At 30.6% G+C, this 8,208-nt stretch overlaps 1 pseudogene; it reads left to right on the top strand.

Moving 5' to 3' along the window:
* The first annotated feature begins 1,394 nt into the window (after nt 1–1,394).
* On the top strand, nt 1,395–2,945 carry LOC106327143 (annotated as a pseudogene).
* The last annotated feature ends 5,263 nt before the right edge of the window (nt 2,946–8,208 follow it).

Genomic DNA, 8,208 nt, shown 5'->3' with positions numbered 1-8,208 from the left:
TATGTTATATTTTAAAATTTTTAAAACGACTTTAAATTACAAAAATGATGAAACCTTATATGTCATATATTTCTTATATGTTAGATTTTTTCTTATATATTATATTTTGAATTTTTTAAAACGACTTTAAATTACAAAAATGTAAGTTTTCCTTAAGTATACGACTAAAAACATTAAAATGACATGTATCAATTCGATGGTTGATCTGAAACCTTTCAAAACCATATGGAAGATAAATGTCAAAATAATTCAATTGTGGAAACAATACTGTTCACTTTTTTCAAGGATGTATTTGGTGGAAAAAAATTAAGTTTTTTGTGTCATAATTTGTTTAATGTCCAATCCGATCAACAAATGATATATTAATTATAGTTTAGTTCCACAATTTTAATAAAAATTGATCATGTCCATCGGAAAGAAATTATATAATAATAACAAAAAAATCTTATATGTATAAATAAAATGATCACATATATAAAAAAAAATTCCATAATATATACAAATAAACTTATCTTACATAAAGCGCATGTCTTACCTTAGTTGGATAACTATTCATTTAATAGTTAAACTTGGGAAAGTGAACAGTTAAACTTGGGACCAAAAATTAAAAATTTGACGCTGTTTAAATTAAGAAGGAGGTAAATTTGGTGTTTGGTCGTTAGTGGCTTAAACAATCAAACACGTTACTAACACGCATGGTAAAATAATATTAAAAATATTTTTAGTTTGCATTATGTTAAGATAGAGGGCGCTAAAATTACTGTGAATTTTAACTGAATCTTTATATAATAGATGGTATTATTTGGGTTATGACAAAAAAAAAAAAAAAAAAAAAAAAAGATGGTATTATTTGGGTTAGTACTACATGAAGCCATCAACAATTTTAAATTTATTTTTCGAATATCTAAAATTTTGCATATAAATCTATATTTTTATTATAATAGGACAGTTTGCTCACTTGTCCACGTGTGCACTTTTTTAAAATTTTGTGGGCCCCACGTCTTTTCTGGTTTTGTCTAGTAAACTAGGTTTGGAGTTTGGTGGTTCACATATAGTCGGATAAATTAGAAAAGAAGTGAAACATTGCGGTTTATGCTTGAGTCGCTTAGGGCTTCCTTGATATTGTTTTTCCACAGTTGTATCTTGCCGTCACCGTTTTTGTTAATCTGCAAAGCTCATGATTTTCCTCTCATCTCTTAACCTTCCATGTCGTTCAATGTTTCAAAAATCGCATCCTCACCATCGGCTTCACTCTCAACACCGGAATCAGGAGGATTGAGAATCCGTCTTTCTCAGTCGCCGGCTTCGTTGACCTCGATTCCCTAGGGTTTCTCGATTACGAAGAGGCGTCGTCTGCGAAGCTCAGGAAACTACTACTGATTGTACGTTCTCTCTCTCTCTCTCTCTGTTAATATCACTTGGTCGATTCGGTTTCAATTAATCTTCTATATCAAGAGAGATCCTTCGAAAATGTCTGATTCTTTGATCAAAGAAACCAATAAATTGTTCAGTAAACATATGTACATAACTAATCTTTTGTCTTGTCTTGTCTTATCTCTTTCTTCTAGATATTTGCTTGTAACAAAATGCGAGGCTGTTGTTTCTGCACTTGACTCATAGATTAAATTTGAGCTTAAAGCTTTTACAGGCCTAATGTTGAAACCAAAGCAGGAGTTTTTCGCTAAGTCAGTTTCACAGATTATCAATGAGCAGAGAGGAAGTAAGAAGATTTTTTCTACAGCTTATTTTCATCATACTCATTGTTATGAAGATTACTTACATTTCTGTAGTTTTTTTTTTGTAGTGCTGCGCCAGGTGCAAGAATGGCTATGACCAGGAGGGTGCATCCGCTTTTGTCCTTGAACGCTTACCAAGGAAGTTGGACCATTAAAGTCCGTGTTACAAACAAAGGTGTGCTGAGAACTTACAAAAATGCTAGGGGAGATGGGTGTGTCTTCAATGTGGAACTAACTGATGAGGAAGTAAGACTCCTTTGATGAATCTTATGGTTCTGATTATTGTCCTAGAATTTATGCGGTGGTTGATTTTCTTTGTTTCTAAAAATCCAGGGAACAGAGATTCAGGAACCGATGTTTAACGCAGCTGCAAGGAAGTCTTATGACACATTCCACAAGGGAAAGGTCTATTACATATCGAGGGGATCACTTTAGCTTGCTAACAAGCAATTCAAGACGGTTCAGAACGATTATGAGATGACTCTGAATGAGTATGAAGCTGGGAGCGAAGAAATGTTTATCACTGAAACAAAATTCAACTTTGTACCCATTGACGAGTTGTTGGTAAGAGCCGTCTCTTATGTAGAGCTATTGTTGTCTTTAAATACAGTTTTTAGGATGATAATTAGTCACTTGAATGGTGATTATTTCATTTTCAGTTGTCATCGGTGTTGTCCAAAGTGTTTCTCCTCCCATGAGCATTAGAAGAAAGAGTGACAATGAGATGATCCCAAAGAGGGATATAACTTTAGTTGATGAGGTAAAGAGTCTCTTTGGAACGATGTAGCAACTGACTTAGGACAACAACTTCTAGACATGGCGGATAAGTACCCTGTCATTGCGAACAAGTCTCTAAAAGGGTACAATCTTCAATTTTCGTTTTAAGTGAACATAGGCTGCATTTTGTCAAATCAGTTGCTGATAGAAACCAATTCCTCCAGGTGTTTCATTATCCACTATCAAAAGCTGCAAAGTTGAAATCTTGGTATGATTCTGAAGGTATAGAGACGTATATGTCTGCTATTGTCTCTGGGATGAGCCCCTCTGCGAACAACAGATCAAGGTCCATGTATTCTGACAGAGTCTGTCTCTCTCACTTCACAACCAACCCCTCTTTAGGCGAGGAAAAGTTACTTCTAACACTTCTACTTGTTAATATCTAAGGAGGAAGAAAAGTTGGTGTATGTGAGCCTGTTTTCTTCAGTACTAGAGCTTACATAAGCTTCATCAAGCCACCAGACCAGGAAGGTGAAGCGAATGAGTTTCAGACAAAACTGAAAGAAGCTACGTGGTCGTCTCATCTCTTCCGTGTTAGTGTTTCTCAACAAGAGTATAACAGCGAGAAGAGACAGAGGATAACTGTAAGACGTGTTTCTCCGATTGATTTTGCTGCTAAAACAAGATTATTGCTCCAAGACGTTTCCAAGAACAAGAAGACATCGCAATAGTTCTTGACATAGTTAATCCAGAGCTTTGCTAAACTGAAGGTCCCAAGCTTTGTATTATACAATTTTTTATGCAGTCAATTAATTTGGTTTTGTATGTCATTAAAATGTTGATTCAAGTTGACGTTTTCCTAGTGAAGAACATGAAATTTTCCAAGATATGGGGGTCTAAATGATATGCACATTATTAACAAACCGTAATAGCGTAAATAGCTAAGGCAATTTGATTCTGTTAGGGAATATAACAAACTTTTCATTGATGACTGTAAGTGTTTAATTAATTTTAATTAACTAATTTAATTAATTTTTAATATTTTATCTTTAATTATAGCATTATATTTATGTTATTATAAAATATTTTACAACATTTTAAAAAAGTCATCCGAATATCATAGCACGATTTAAATATTTTAAAATATTAATTTATAACTCACGAATAAACGCTATAATATCTCTATTTATTTTAACATATAACAAACGTTACGATAGAGGGAAGAGTCTATTATAGCTGCAATTATCATATCGTTTGCTACAAAAACCTTATGGAAACGTTCACGGTGTGCTACTAATATTTCTTATAGTGTGAATTTGAAAAATGACATAATTTTAAATATGACCAATCAAACAATGAAAATAGATATAGAAAAGAGAGAAGTGATATACTCAGTAAATATAACAAAATAAAAAACAACATACACAAAACAAAAACCATGGGCAAACAAAATTTTGGGAAAAACAAACAATACAATTATATACATAAACAACATAATGCATCGACAATGTATCCACCTCCGCGTTTGAGCGGGGCTATGCCTCTAGTGTTAGCTAAGAAAGCAATTAGTTACATGAAGTCATCAGTTGGTTGCCAATCCCTTATATATTAATTGAGAAACATTATAACATTGTTTTGTATCCATGCGTCACCATGAGAATGAAATTAAGAATTTTTAGAGAAATAAGTTGGTCTATATTAACTTATATTATACTTTTTATTAAACTAACTATTAAATTGATAAATAGAATACAAAAGAATATTCTCGCACTTTCCATAAACAAAAGCTACGGAATTGCCTAATATGATTAACGTATACGTATATATGACAATCAATCATTATGAATAATAAATATTTGATAATAATTTTTGTATCTTAGCTTTTTTTTGTTTAATTTTATATTATTAAAATATATTAAACAACCACATTAATTATATAATAAAAAATTCGTATATGTCATATTTTGAATTTTTAAAACGACTATAAATTTCTAAAAACGTTAAATGTCTCACTAAAATTTTATGATCAATGGTTTAGCTTTTTTGGTAATAACAAGATATAAATGATCATAAATTGCATGAATATGAAGTCTCATTTACTAGACATTCATATTATATATTAAAAATTTAAAATTAAACTATATAACATAGAAAAAATACTTAAATATGATAATTTCTAAATTTGTATTGAAAAAGTATTGAAACCTTAATATTTTAATTTTGAAATTCGCATTCAAAAAATCGCACATTAGAAATTTTATGTTTATCATATGAGTATCAATTCTCAATAATAAATATTTATATTAAAATATAGTATATATCTATGTCCATGTAATTGAAATTTTGCTATATACCATATAAAATAAATAAAATAATTGTTTTGATTTATTTACCAAAAAAGTATCGTAAATAAACAAGTTGTACTGTTTTTATTTATGTCATTATTCTAATTTAATTATACATATAATACATAAATGATACAAATAAATAATAATAGATAAAAAATAGTTTTATATATAACATTTATCCCGCGCAATTGCGCGGATCTTAAGCTAGTTAATAAAAAAAACAAAGATAAATCAATCATAATCCCTAAACTAAACTAGAAGCAAAAAAAACAAACTAAATCAAAATCAGTTATAAGTTTCATGTTGTTACCTATTTTGACATAAATTTTATTCTCTGTGAGTTCGCCCGTGAATCTATTGTTGGTGAATCTCAAATTACATTAATCGAATGAGAAATTGATGGAATAAGAAATTAGAAAATGATACAGGCGAAATTGTAGAAAATGATGGTGTAGAAATTAAAATAGAGATAGTGTGTATGTGTATATATTTTTGTAGTTAGTTTAGTGTGAGAAATTCCATAGAATAACACTAAAAGTTTTTATTACAAATATAGCATTACAAAGATTAAAATGATCAACATATTTCATTAAATAGGTAAATAGATATTTATATCTATAAAGTTTATTAATCTAGATTTGGGGGTTATATTTGAAGGGTGTGGTTTTGGTCAGAAGTGGATTTTAGGAATTTTTTATAAAAAAATAAACAAATACTAAGAATTTAAAATAAAATAAAAAATAAAACAATTTAAAATAGTCTCAAAAAAAAATTTGGATTTCAATAAATATTTAAAAAAAAATTGAAAATTTAATTAAAGTTTGAATTCAGAAACTTATTATTCAAAATAGTAAAAATTATATTTATTATTTATTTAAATAATTATATATATTTATATATCTATAAAGTAAGGGTGATGACAAAAAAGTTATATATATATATATATATATATATATATATATATATAGTAAGGGTAAAAATATATTTTACTTCTTTAATATAACATTTGGCATTTTACTCTTTGCGAATTACTTTGATGAAAAATCTATTTTATGATCTTTTGAAAGAATTGCCCTTTAGTTAAAGGCTTTTGGTCTTTTATGCTTTCCAGTTTCCAAAGTGATCAAAAGACCGTAGGTGCTCTTTTGTGTAAATCATAAGTCAAAAAAGTGTGTTAAGTGTAAATATTCAACTTTGTACTATAGCTGGCCTAAAAATATTGCAAACCTTTCTAATCCGGATTGTGATTTGTGACATTTTAGTTAAGAAAATAAAATAATCTTTACATACTCATTTCGAACTTGAGATTGATAAAACAATTTTTTTACGCTTTAAGACACATTCCCACTTTCAATTTACACAATCAAACACATGTTGCTGGAGGCACACTTTCTGTGTGTTGGCTGTATCTTATACCCCCAATTTCGTTTCTCCTCAACATTCATTCTTTCGTAACTAAACCTTTCATAACTAAAACAACAATCCAATTAGACACACATCTCTCAATTAAAGAAATATAGTAAAATACAATTCATCCCTTATTTCTCATATTTTGAGACAAATTTTGAAATCACTTTCATTGTTTTTCAAACCATAATTGCGACGATCCCCTTTCATCCTTTATCCCCGAACCTCGTTCAGCTTCGAGTAACCATGGCGAAATCGAAGTCAAAGAAGAAAGGGAACCTCAATAGTCAACCTTCTTCACCGCAGATCGATCGGAGGTTTTATATTTTGAATTCCTTAACTCTTGTTGACTTTCAAGAGTTTTCAAAATCCTTAACTTTTTTCTGTTTTTTCTTGTTTTAATTGTTTATGTTATAATTTTCCAATTGAATCAAATCTCTTGAGATTTTGTGGACGGGAGAGATGACGAGCAGATCCGAGAGCTCCGGTGTGAAGAGGACGACGCGACGACGAGCAGGTCCGAGCTTCGTTGTGGTGAGGATGACAGGACGGCCAGCAGATTCGAGCTCTGGTGTGGATATGACGCGGCGACGAGCAGATCCGACCTCCGTTGTGAAAAAGAAGACGACAAGCTCTTGTGGTGTGAAGGTTAGCTTCATTCCTTTTTCTACAAAGAGCTTAATTTTGTCATTTACAGATTCTAAAATCACTTCCTTTGTTCGTATCAGAATCTGAGATTTTAAATGTCGAACACTTCTTTTTTTGTATCAGAGATCTGAGAAGTAAAAGTGCTTGACTTTAATTAAAACACTTTTTTATTTATCTTTTTTGGTCTCCCACAACAAGTGTTCTGAATCGATACTTTGATTATATGACTAGATGGATTTTTGGGCCAAACTTGACACGACCACAGCAAGAATCCATGGATGATGCAGCAAGATATTTTGACTACATGACCACATCAAGAGTCTATATGTAGTCCGCAACAACAACGTCCTAAACATCAATCTTGTTCCCACCCATTAAGAGTCCATGAATGATGCAGCTCAACACTTCCTATCCAGACTTCAAAGCGTGGTCTATCTACTTTCACTTGATCTTGCATTTCATAACTATGTCAACATATGTAATTACTATAGACCAAACTTGGTGAAACTATGGATGTTAACGTTTTAGTGTTAGTGTCCAACTTTGATGTCCATGTCCACATATAGTTTATAACTCTATTATCTAAATATCCATATCCACATTTTTATAGATATTATTATATATATGAAAATGAATGTTAAAAAAATAGATTATTTTATATATAATTTAATTTGATATTTATTTTGTTTTATATATGTTAGAAATTGAAATAAAAGTAAATGAATATAAAGGGAATAAGAAAGACAAAAAAATATATAATATAAAGTAAACATATAAGGTTACTAAGTTTGGTCCCCACACCAACTAGACACAAAACGACACCATCTCGTTCCCTCTCTCGTATTACAGAGCGAAGGGTATTTCCGTCTCACTGCAGCTTTTCATATAGAAAAAGTGCAGCTTTTCATATAGAAAAAGTGTCCCTCCAGCGGGAAGTATATAAAAAAGTAAAGAAAGACAAGAAAGTGTATTAAAAGGTAATACACTCTTGATAAAAGCACGAAGCATGAAGCATTGAAGCATTGAAAATGAAGCATGAAGCATGAAGCATGAAGCATGAAGCATGAAGCATGAAGCATGAAGCATGAAGCATGAAGCATCTCCACATGTTCCAAGGTCAATTCTTTGGCTTTCACAAATCTCAATTAAGTTTTGCTGACCCAAAATAGAATCTAGAGTACAAATCCGATTTTATTTTTTCCCTTGACAATGTTTAGATTCAAGTATGTACGTATTATAAAATGTTAAAAAGACGACATATTTATGCACAAAAAGTTGAAAACTAAGAGACTTCCCTAGAAAAAAATGAAAAATCAAAGAGCAATGGGAAGAACAATTTATTGTCAAATTAG

The sequence above is a fragment of the Brassica oleracea genome, chromosome C1 (assembly GCF_000695525.1).
Source record: "Brassica oleracea var. oleracea cultivar TO1000 chromosome C1, BOL, whole genome shotgun sequence".
Taxonomy (NCBI): Eukaryota; Viridiplantae; Streptophyta; class Magnoliopsida; order Brassicales; family Brassicaceae; genus Brassica; species Brassica oleracea.
Note: the sequence above shows the minus strand (reverse complement) of the source record. Positions and strands in the feature narration are given on the sequence as shown.